The 12087-nt window shown below is 35.2% G+C and overlaps 1 pseudogene; it reads right to left on the reverse strand.

Moving 5' to 3' along the window:
* Positions 1–1419: 1419 nt before the first annotated feature.
* LOC118551889 (olfactory receptor 11G2-like) lies at positions 1420–4537 on the reverse strand (annotated as a pseudogene).
* Between the last annotated feature and the right edge of the window lie 7550 nt (positions 4538–12087).

Genomic DNA, 12087 nt, shown 5'->3' on the forward strand with positions numbered 1-12087 from the left:
TGTCCGCAATAGCCAAACTGTGGAAAGAGCCGAGATGCCCTTCAACAGATGAATGGATAAAGAAGATGGGGTCCATATATACAATGGAATATTACTCAGCCATCAGAAAAGATGAATACCCAACTTTTACATCAACATGGATGGGACCGGGGGAGATTATGCTAAGTGAAATAAGTCAAGCAGAGAAAGTCAATTAGCATATGGTTTCACTTATTTGTGGAACATAAGGAATAACATGGAGGACATTAGGAGAAGGAAGGGGAAAATGGGGGGGGGGAACTGGAGGGAGAGATGAACCGTGAGAGACTATGGACCCAAGAAACAAACAGGGTTTTAGAGGGGAGGGGGGAGGGGGGATTGGTTAGCCCAGTGATGGGTATTAAGGAGGGCACGTACTGCATGGAGCACTGGGTGTTATACGAAAACAATGGATCGTGGATCACTACATCAAAAACTAATGATGTAATGTATGGTTTCTAACATAACATAATAAAATTAAAAAAAAAAAAAAAAACTGGGGATGAAAGTTTTGATTTGCTGAGTTGGAACCAGAACACAGTCCTCATCAATCTTTGTCTAACAAATCATTATCATCCTTTTCATAATACAAGGAAATGTAGGGTGGTGGGGCAGAAATAATTTTTGTTTTGATTTGCATTTACACAGATTTTTTCAAGAATCAAAACATTTTTTCCTTAAAAATAGGCCCTTTTTTCCTTTATATAAATACAATAGGATTATCATTTAACAGTTTGGAGAAAAAAAAAAACTGCTGAAGCACATACTTGACAACAATAGCTAATGATAATAAATTTTGATATAATTGTTATTAATAATAATATATATTACATTATATAATATTTATTGAGGGCCAGGCACTATTTTAAATGCTTCCACATATTAACTCATTTAATCCCAAACACTCTATGATGCCGACATGATTATTAAGATCGTCTCCAATTAAAATTGGGAAAACAGGGGCGCCTGGGTGGCTCAGTTGGTTAAGCGGCTGCCTTCAGCTCGGGTCATGATCCCGGGGTCCTGGGATCGAGCCCCGCGTCGGGCTCCCTGCTCAATGGAGAGTCTGCTTCTCCCTCTCCCTCTGCCTGCCTCTCTGCCTACTTGTGCTCTCTCTCTCTCTGTCAAATGAATAAATAAAATCTTTAAAAAATATAAAATAAAATAAAAATAAAATAAAATTGGGAAAACAGACAAATAACAATTTGAGTAACTTACCCATAGTCATTCAATCAATACAGAATAAAGACAAGCTTTGAATTTCAAGAATTCTCATGTGGACATATTTATTCTAGATCTAGCACCTTTCCTTACTTTTAAGTATAATTTTTCTAGATTCTTTACAACAGGACTCAAAAGGAGTTTTATCTCACCAAACCGTCTCCCATTCAGGAATTATTTCTAAACTTCACACATAACTTTCCTGAGGACAATCTTCATCTCCTTATTCCTGAGGCTGTAGATCAGAGTGTTTAAAAGTGAAGTTGCAATTGAGTAGAACATTGTCAAGAACTTCTGCATACCAGGCTGATTAGCTGCCCCTGGGCTTACATACATCACCATGATTGAGCCATAAAATAGGGACACCACTATCAGGTGGGAAGCACACGTGGAGAAGGCTTTTTTCCTCCTTGAACTTTTGGGAACGTGAACCACAGCTCGAAGGACCGGTATGTAGGGCACAAGGATGTAGAACAAAGTGATAAATGTTATCACAGCACTGAAAATGCTACAAGTCAGCACTGTCTTGGGGACAGGTACACATATACGGCCAGCATTGCCCCAAGATCACAGGGGTAGTGATCAATGACATTTGAACCACAAAACGGAACTTGGAAGATAAGGATGGCTGGGGTCACCAACCAGAGGAAGCCACCCACCCAACAAGCAGACACAAGGGTTCCACAGATTTTCCTGGTCATTATGGTAGAATAATGCATTGGATGGCAGATGGCAACATATTTATCAAATGCTATGAGGGCCAGGAAGAAAGTTCTGTGGCACAAAGAGAGAGGAAGATGTAGAACTGTAAGATGTAGCCATTATAGGAGATGGTCTTGGTCTTGGATAGGAAGTTGAACAACATGTTGGGCACACTGAAATTGATGAGCAGATCTCCAGGAAAGAGAAGTTGGATAATAAAGTATACATAGGAGTGTGGAGTTGCTGGTTCCACCACATAGCCCAGATAATAGCACTGTTGCCCAACAAAGTCAAGATGTAGATGATGGAGGACAAAACAAAAAGGAGAATTTCTACCTCTTGACTACATAGGAAACCCAGGAGGATGAATTCATGAGTGATAGCAGTATTATTGTTAGGCAAAACATTAATTTCTCTCTAACCTAACATGTACACAGACATAATCAGAACTACATATTAAGAGTCTCCTATTTTATTCAGCCCTCCATAATACCTCAATTTCTCATCAGAACTAGGTGGTATTATAAGTAGAGAATAAAATGGAATATTAATATTTAGTCAACATGAAGAATTTTTTTTTCAAGATAGCTCTGTTGGAAGACAAATAGAAAAACACTACTGGTAACATTACTTTAAGTATTACTTTACTTTAAATATTTTCTCCAGGGCTTCTTCTTCTTATTTTAGCCTATGAGAAAAGGAGATAGAAATGAATCATTATACAACTTAAATGGTCACCTTTAACTCTAGTACAGCTAATAAGCTTCAGGAAGGAGTTTACACCCTTTAACTGCACTGAAATATTTTATTGCCTACACTATCATTTCAGTCAGCATCACGAGGTCCACAAATTTTCCCTATTTAACTATATTATTATAGAAGCTTAGCAGATCATAAGAAGGCACAACCCTAAATAAATACATTAATTCATTAATTAATTTCCATTAAAGACTTACATCCCCAGATGATTCTAGGGTGACAAAGACAATGCCTGGCTTTTGAGAATTACTATTATACTATATAGGTGCCAGAGAAGTTTGACCTCAGGGAATGTTGCTTCAAAAGATGTGAATTGACAGCAATTAAAGTAAAATATGGAGCCTACACTACTGAGTTAGAAGCACAAGTATATAAAATAAAAGAGAGTTCATAAATAACTGAATGATAATTAAGCAATTCCCAATCTAAACTAAGGAATGTAACATGTGCTTTAAAAATATTTAAATTATTTTAATTTGATTCAAATTATCCTCTGTAGAATCCCCTTCATTTATGTTAGCTATGTAACATTTCAGTTCCTTTGCAAAATTTGCCAGTTTACTATTTTTTAAAATGGCATCACATAACTTTACTTTTTAGTTAGAACAGGTTTTCCACCTGTTCATTTTTATTTTCTATGTGTTTTATATCATTTTCCCTCAATTTTCATTTTAAATATATATACTTTAGTGATAAAACAAAGGGCCTGACATCTTACTGCTTTTTAAGTACAAAGTCAAAATGACTGTTTAAGAATGAGGTGTAGGTTTTGCCATAATTACAAATGTTTTTTAGTTTTAAAGAAAAATAAAGAGTCAGAATTCAGACAGACCCAAAATGAAATCCTAGCCCTTTTTAATATAAGATTTATAACCTGGGACAAGTGACTCTCTCTCTCTCTGAGTTTCAATTTCTTTATCTGCAAAATCAGGATAATACTTACCGTTGAGTGTTAACAAAGCATTAAATATAATGTTTATAAAGCACCTAGCACAGTGCCTAGCATAAAGTAAATGGGGAGGGGGCTCATTTTATTGCCCTAATTACCATAAGCAAAATATGAGCAGGTTCTTCCTAAAAAGTATTTGTTTGAACATAAAAGAACATTCAGCTTCTATATACATTCTGATCTTTGCACATTCAATCTTAGGAATGATAGGAACTTAATGCACTTCTATGCCACTAACTAACATTTGAAAATATGTCCTAAAATTACATATGGAGGGGGGCCTCGGTGTCTCAGTCAGTTAAGCATCTGCCTTCGGCTCAGGTCATGATCCCGGGGTCCTGGGATTGAGCCCCGTGTTGGGAATCTACTGCTCCCTCTCCCTCCGCCCCACCCCCTGCTCATGCTCTCTCTCTCTCTCTGTCAATAAAATCTTTTTAAAAATGAAAAAATAAAATCACACATGGTACTCAGAATAAATATCTCAATAAAAACATTATAGCTTGTTCCAGAGTGGCTCAGAGAAGCCCAATTGATCATTGCAGTTACTTTAATTATTCCTTACCCCTTGTATTGAGCCCCTTTTGACATTATTCTAGACAATTTTCCTTTTTCTCTGATTCCAACAGATTTTGTTATAGATTTTTGTGGGTTTCCTGAAATGAACCATTATTAGGAAAATTCGTTTTGTGAAAAAAAAATCCATTTTAGTTTAAACTTATGAGTCCTGGCACAGCTCTCTCCTCTACTGCCTTGCATATGTCAAAGCTGGGAGGGCAGAAGTGAAGTAGTGCCCCTAGGTCTGGACCAACAAACTTTTTCTTACCCAGAGATAAACTTCAAGTAAGCTACTGGAATGACAGGTTTTAGAAATATTCCATAGTTTCCCATGTCATAGGGTAGTAAATCAGACAGACAAGACATGAACCCAGGTTTGCATGATTCCAAAGTTCATAATCTGTGTAACCCAAATAGATTGCTAGCTAAAGCAGATAGAGCTTGATCAAATAATAATATGCAGGAGGTCTGTCCCCTCTTCTGCCTGCTATAGGATAATATACCCCCTCCTGCCTCCCCTCTCTTGCCAACCCAGCATGAATAGTAGCTAGTAACATGGAATAACCCCCGCCCCCACCCTCTCCCATCTCAACATCATTTTCAGCATCCATCTGGATAAGCATGTTTTAAGCAAAGCTAACAATAAGCAGGACAGGGTACTACATAATACAAAAGACCCTGATCACTGAGGTGATTGTGATTACAAGCAAAAAGAGCAAGGTGATTTGGAGAGGGTGGGAAGCAATTTGGAAAGACTGTGGAGGGGAACCATGAAAAGAAAGTTACCATATTGAAGCTCTGTTACTAGGATGATAATTATATGATCAGAGGAGATATTAAAATTATGACACCTGAGTCTGAGTTTTTCATGATACAAAGGACTAAAACTGGTTTAGAAATTTTTAAGAGGCAATAAGACCCTTGAGTTTGAGACATGTGAAAAATTTCACCAAGATTTGTTTCCTTGTACATCAAGAATTTCTCAGAGTAATGTTCATCCTCACAGGAATTTTATCAAAGAGAAAACTCCTAGGGCCTCTCCCAATCTGGCCACTTTGCATAAGGTGATACACCATGTGGTTAAATTCTCAATTAAGCGACTTCCTAAAGACATCTATTCATTCATTTAGGACATATTTATTAGCCATCTATTGTGTGGAAGATAGAATAAAATAGGGATTCATTTTCACTCACTCTAGTTAGATTTGTCTAACCTCCTGTGAAATCCAAGCGTCCTGTCTCCAGGAGAAAGTATCAGTTTCTAGCATTCAACTACTTCTGGCTCTGACAGGATTATTATTTAAGGAAAAGATATCTCAGCCAAACTATGGAAAGAGCCAAGATGTCCATCGACAGATGAATGGATAAAGAAGATGTGGTATACATATACAATGGAATATTATGCAGCCATCAAAAGGAATGAGATCTTGCCATTTGCAACAATGTGGATGGAACTGGAGGGTATTATGCTAAGTGAAATAAGTCAATCAGAGAAAGACATGTATCATATGACCTCACTGATATGAGGAATTCTTAATCTCAGGAAACAAACTGAGGGTTGCTGGAGTGGTGGGGGGTGGGAGGGATGGGGTGGCTGGGTGATAGACACTGGGGAGGGTATGTGCTATGGTGAGCCCTGTGAATTGTGTAAGACTGTTGAATCACAGACCTGTACCTCTGAAACAAATAATACATTATATGTTAAAAAAAAAAAGAAGAAGAAGAAGATAGCAGGAAGGGAAGAATGAAGGGGGGGAAATCAGAGGGGGAGACGAACCATCAGAGACTATGGACTCTGAGAAACAAACTGAGGGTTCTAGCGAGGAGGGGGGTGGGAAGATAGGTTAGCCTGGTGATGGGTATTAAAGAGGGCACGTACTGCATGGAGCACTGGGTGTTATACGCAAACAATGAATCATGGAACACTAGATCAAAAACTAATGATGTAATGTATGGGGATTAACATAACATAATAAAATAATTTTAAAAAAAGAAAAGATATCTCCTTTTCTCCCCTCCCTTCAGTTTGTTTGTTTTATCCTGAGGCCCAACACAAAAGGAACACTGGGAAACATCCTGCACAATTTTTTTTTTTTTTAGTGAGTCACAAGGAGGAGACAACTTGGATGCACAACCTCTGACTTCCTGGATGTATCTGTTGTCTTCTCAGACTTCTTGAGGGATATTCAGACCCCAGAAAGTTTCACTCTATCCATTGTGGAAGCTTCTTTAAGAACCACTGTTTCAGATAAGAACAGATATAATTTGGTCAGATCAATTCCCCTCTTTTTAATTATTACCCTTTTTAATTATTAACACAACAATAAGTTATAAAGACATAAACAACATATGCCATAACTGGTGCCCTTCTTTTTTTCCTTTTCTTGAGCAACTCAACTGGTTGTTAATTTTCAGAGTGAAATAAATATAATGGCACAATGGTTATTTCATTACTTTATACTTTAGAATAAAGATTGATATATAAGACATTGATGAAAGAAACTGAAGATACAAATAAATGGAAAGATATTCTATGTTCATGGATTGGAAGGATTAATATTGTTAAAATGTCCATACTACCCAAAGCAATTTACAAATTTAATAAGATCCCATCAAAATTCCAACGGTATTTTTCACAGACATAAAGAAAACAATAGTAAAACTTGTAATGTAAACACAAAAGATTCCAAAGCAATCTTGAGAAAGAAGAACAAATCTGGAGGCATCAAACTTTACAGTTTCAAACTACATTATAAAACTATAGTAATAAAAACAGTATGGCATTGCCATAAAGACACATAGACCAATGGAACAACTCAGGAGCCCAGAGAGAAAACCATGCATGTATGGTTCACTAATATTTGACAAGGGAGCCAAGAATACTTAATGGAGAAAAGATAAGCTCTTCAATAAATAGTGCTGGGAAAATTGGATATTCATATATAAAAGAATGAAACCAGACCCCTATCTTACACCAGTCACAAAAATTAACTTGCAATAGATTTAAGACTTAAATGTGAGACCTGAAACCATAAAACTCCTTAAAAAAATAGGAAAGAAGCTCTTTGACATGGATCTTGGCAATGACTTTTTGAATAAGCACATAAAGTACAAGCAACAAAACAAAAAATAAACAAGTGAGACTATATCAAACTAAAAAGCTTCTTCACAGGAAAAGAAATAACATAATGAAAAAAAACAACCTATAGAATGGGAAAATGTTTGCAAAACATATTTCGGATAAGGGGTTAATATCTGATATACATAAAGAACTCATACAACTCAACAGCAAAAAACCAGAATAGACATTTTCCCAAAGAAGACATAAAGATGGCCAATAAACATATGAAAAGATTCTTGACATCACTCATCATTAGGGAAATACATATCAGAACTACAATGGAAAAAAAAAAAAGAACTACAATGGGATATACAATGGGACACCTATCAGGATGGCTACCAGCAAAAAGACAAGAGATAACAAATGCTGGCAAGGATTTAGAGAAAAGGGAACTTTTGTGCACTGTTGGTGAAACTATAACATAGTATAGCCAGTGTGGAAAACAGTATGGAGGTTCCTCAAAAAATTAAAAATAGAACTATCATATGATACAGCAATACCACTTCTGGGAATATAGCTGAAGGAAACAAAAACACTATATCAAAGAGATATCTGCACACCCCTGTTCAAAGTAGTGTTATTTATAATAGCCAATATAGGACAACAACCTAAGTGTCCATCACTGGGTAAATGGGTAAAATAGTTGTGGCATATATGTACAATAGAATAATTTTCAGCTATTTAAAAGAAGGGAATCCTGCCGTTTGCAGCAGCATGGATGGACCTTGAGGGCATTATGCTAAGTGAAATAAGTCAGTTAAAGACAAATAGTGCATGATCTCACTCTTGGTAGAATCTTTAAAAAAAATTAACTTGGAAAAAGTGATCAGATTTGTGATTACCATAGGCAGGGGGTAGGGGAAGAGGAAATTGTATAAAGGTGGTCATTAGGTACAAATTACCAGTCATAAGACAAATACTAGGGCTATAATGTATAACATGATAACTATAGTTAACACTGTTCTACAATATATATAAAAGTTGTTAAGAGAGTAAATCCTAAGAGTTTACATAACAAGGAAATTTTTTCTTTTTTTTTTTTTTTTGGTATCTATATGAGATGATGGATGTTAACTAAACTTATTGTGGTAATCATTTCACAATATGTATAAATCAAATCATTATGCTGTATATCATAAATTTATACAGTATTATATGTCAATTATATCTCAATAAAACTGGAGAAAAATGCATTATTAGTAACCACAATAATGCAACTATAAAAATCAGACATGGATGTTTTTCTTCTATCAATATAAAAAGAAATATTTTTAAATACCATTCATACGCCATAAAATGGCATCCTCATCAACACATCTTTTGAGAATATATTTTGGAAAGAAATTTGGCAATATGTATTGTGAGCATAAATTATATATATCTTTCAAAATGTATATGACAATTTTTTGACATTATCATTTTCTTTCAAACTATTCCAGGGAAATTTTCTATCTATCCCAGGGAAATTTTCTAAAATTAAACAAACATTTAAACCCAAAGATTTTTATTGCATTATTTTAAGATTGGAAAATTCAAAATAGCTTAAATACACTAGGGAAATGTTATAAATATAACACTCACTATTATGTAGCATTGAAGAGTCTTAATTACATGGAAAAAAATGCTTACACAAGCAGGATACTAAATTGTACATGCTTTATGACCTCATATGTACAAAGAAAAATTGTTAGAACAAAATAGAGCAAAGAAAATATGCCAAGCTTTTACCTGAATTTATGTCTACTTTATAAAATTATCAGTAATTTTTTAGCACTCAGCTTTTCTGAATCTTCCAAAATTTTGTTTAAGCATATATTACTTTGATAATCAGATTTATTAAAAATTGCAACTGTGATACCTGGCACACAGAATGTTGCAAGGATTAAATAAAATAACTTATATGTAAGAATTTGTCACAGTGACTGGCATGAGATGAGTTATCAGTAAGCACTCTTTTCCTTCCCCGCCAAGTAAAGATGCAGGGTAAATAGTTTAGTATTTAAGAACTCAGGTTCTGCTCTCAGACAGAACTAAATTCAGATATTGGCATTCCCATTTATTAGATGTGAAACCTTGAATAAATTAATAATTTATCTAATCTTCAATGACTTCACCTATAAAATAAAAATAATAGTAATATTTAACATATTGGATTATTATGGGAGTTAAATGAACTTATTCAAAAAATGTACTCATTTTACTGCCTATAACAAAGCAAGCTTTTAATAAATATTAACTGCTAATGTTTGTATGGCAAAGTAAAAGAGCAGCTATGGGCATGGACTGACTTTTGGATTCATGGAATGAATTTAAAAATGAATACTCCAAATAGGTGTCCCTTTAATTCCAGAAAGAGGCTCAGAATTCCATGTCTAATGAACAGTGTCAACAGATGGAGTAGACTCGCTTATGCAATATGAGAAAAGGAGTGTCAGATGTTTGAAAAAAAAAATAATCAAAACATGAGTCCTTGGGGTAAAGTCCATCCAGCTGAGGGAATCTCAGCAAAGAATCCCTTTAGGGAAGCTGGCTTTGGCCCAGCAAGCGTTTCACAGGGACAAGTGGAGAATCCAAGTTTTCATTCTCATCACTGCTAGAAGGGGGAAAAAAAAAACACATCTTTTACAACTTCCAAAAAAAACATTTCCCCAAATGCCCTGAAAGTGGAAGCACAAGGGATAGAACTCAGATCCAAGGGAAAGGTTTATCTGTAGTCCCTGTTTCCTGTTCTCCATCAGTTCCTGAATCAAGTCCTTCAACAAAGGGCAGGTGCCCATATTGCATGAATGTGGGACAGAGAAAAATATGTTATATTTTGAGTGTGGAAATCTGAGTCTGAGAAAGTACCTTTCTACCTTTCTAGTTGAAGAAGAAACCATTACTTTCAAAGGTTGTCAACCGGAAAGGCAACAGAAAAAAGGTAAATTTTTTGCCTTCATTTGCTCTGTTCTACTATTGTCACAGTTTTTGTGACCTTTATTCTAAACTACAGCATTCTCCATAAAATTTACTGGAGAAAAGTAAAACCCAGAATGGAAACTAATTTCAATTTCCTTTTTGTTTCTTTTAGGGAAGAAAAGTAGACTGAGGATAAGCTATGACTCTCTAATGAGAGAAGAGTAACAACACAAATCCTGTCCAGAAGCTGATGGTTATCATTTCTTATGTTGCACTTGATTTTTTTTAACTTAACTTCTAATCCCTGCTCTAGGTTTATGAAATGGTATTGGTCACCCAAAAGTAAAATGCAGCCTCAGGATGCCCTGTTGGGAATCTTCCCTTTCTCCTCAACCCTGGTACAGAGGCTCACTTCACTGGGTTTAAATCCAAATAGCAAGTGAAGGGGGATGAAACCTTACATGGCAAGTCAAACATGACACAGATCATGGGCTCCTAGAACTGTGGAACATCCCAGGCATAGTAAAGTTCATAAAAAGTGCTCAAAGAAGGTAGAAGATCCAGAAGAGTAAGTACTTTCAAAAATAATATTTTATGATAATTATTTTTGAGATTATAAGTGATATACTCATAGAAATTTTATCTTTTTTAATTTTATTTATTCATTTGAGACACAGAGATACAGAGAGAGAGAGCATGAGCAGAGGGAGAGGGAGAAGCAGGCTCCCTGCTGAGCCAGGAGCCCAACGTGGGGCTTGATCCCAGGACCCTGGGATCATGACCTGAGCCGAAGGCAGAAGCTTAACCATCTGAGCCACCCAGGCACCCTGATACTCATAGGAATTTTAAAGAAATATAGACATGTATAAAGAAAAAAATTATATAACCTATCATTTGACCTTGAAAAAGTTGCCACTATTTTTATTTCTTTACAGGAATTTTTCTATTCCTTTGTATTATTTACTTTCTTTAAAGAGCTCTATAAAGAACTTTGTAAACATCTACTACTCAAAGAATCAGCATTACTTTATTGCTTTTTAAAAACTTTTTTTCATTTGTGTATAGTTAACATTAGTTACCTTTTGCTACATTAGTTATACAATGTTATATTAGCGTCAGGTGTACAACACAGTGATTCAAATTCTCTATATGTTATTAAAAATTTATAATCCCAAGCCCCATCCATTCCTTTTGAGTCAGAATCTGTATTTTAACATGATCCCCAGAAATTCTTCTGTACTGCTATGATGAACTTCCTAATTATTAATTTTTTCTACACCTCTGATTTTTATTTAATGGGTATAGAGGTTTTAAAAGCTATGGGTATTTCCAGATTGCCTGCCAGAAAAAAACAATTTACAAGTTTATATTCCCTCCAACAATTCTTCTGAGTGTCATTTGATTGCACCTTCACCAACACTGGTATAATGACCACCTATGCTAATTTGAAAAGCAAAAGAGAAATTATCTTTTTCAACTTTAAGAGTTACCAATCTTCATCTAGAAATGTGGGAAGTTAACTCCCACAATTTTTACACTGACATTTCATATTCACTTCTTTAAATGCCCCTTAATTTTATTGAAAAGAGTATTTCTGATTTTTAAGACATTTCACCATGCAGGAATATAAATACGTGTCCCAAAACATCCTTTGCATTAAAAATTATACAAGAATTCAGTAGGCACTTAGTAAAATTGTGTTGTATTTTTGGAATCGTTTAGGTCAGTAATTAGCTATAAAACCAAATGAAGTTTAGAAAATAAGCTTGAAAGGATTGTATCAGCACATAAATGTTCAATAAATGGTGGTAAAATAACAGTTACTAGAAAATGAACTAAAGTGCATGATAGACAACGGTCAAGA

Source organism: Halichoerus grypus, chromosome 8 (assembly GCF_964656455.1).
Source record: "Halichoerus grypus chromosome 8, mHalGry1.hap1.1, whole genome shotgun sequence".
Taxonomy (NCBI): domain Eukaryota; kingdom Metazoa; phylum Chordata; class Mammalia; order Carnivora; family Phocidae; genus Halichoerus; species Halichoerus grypus.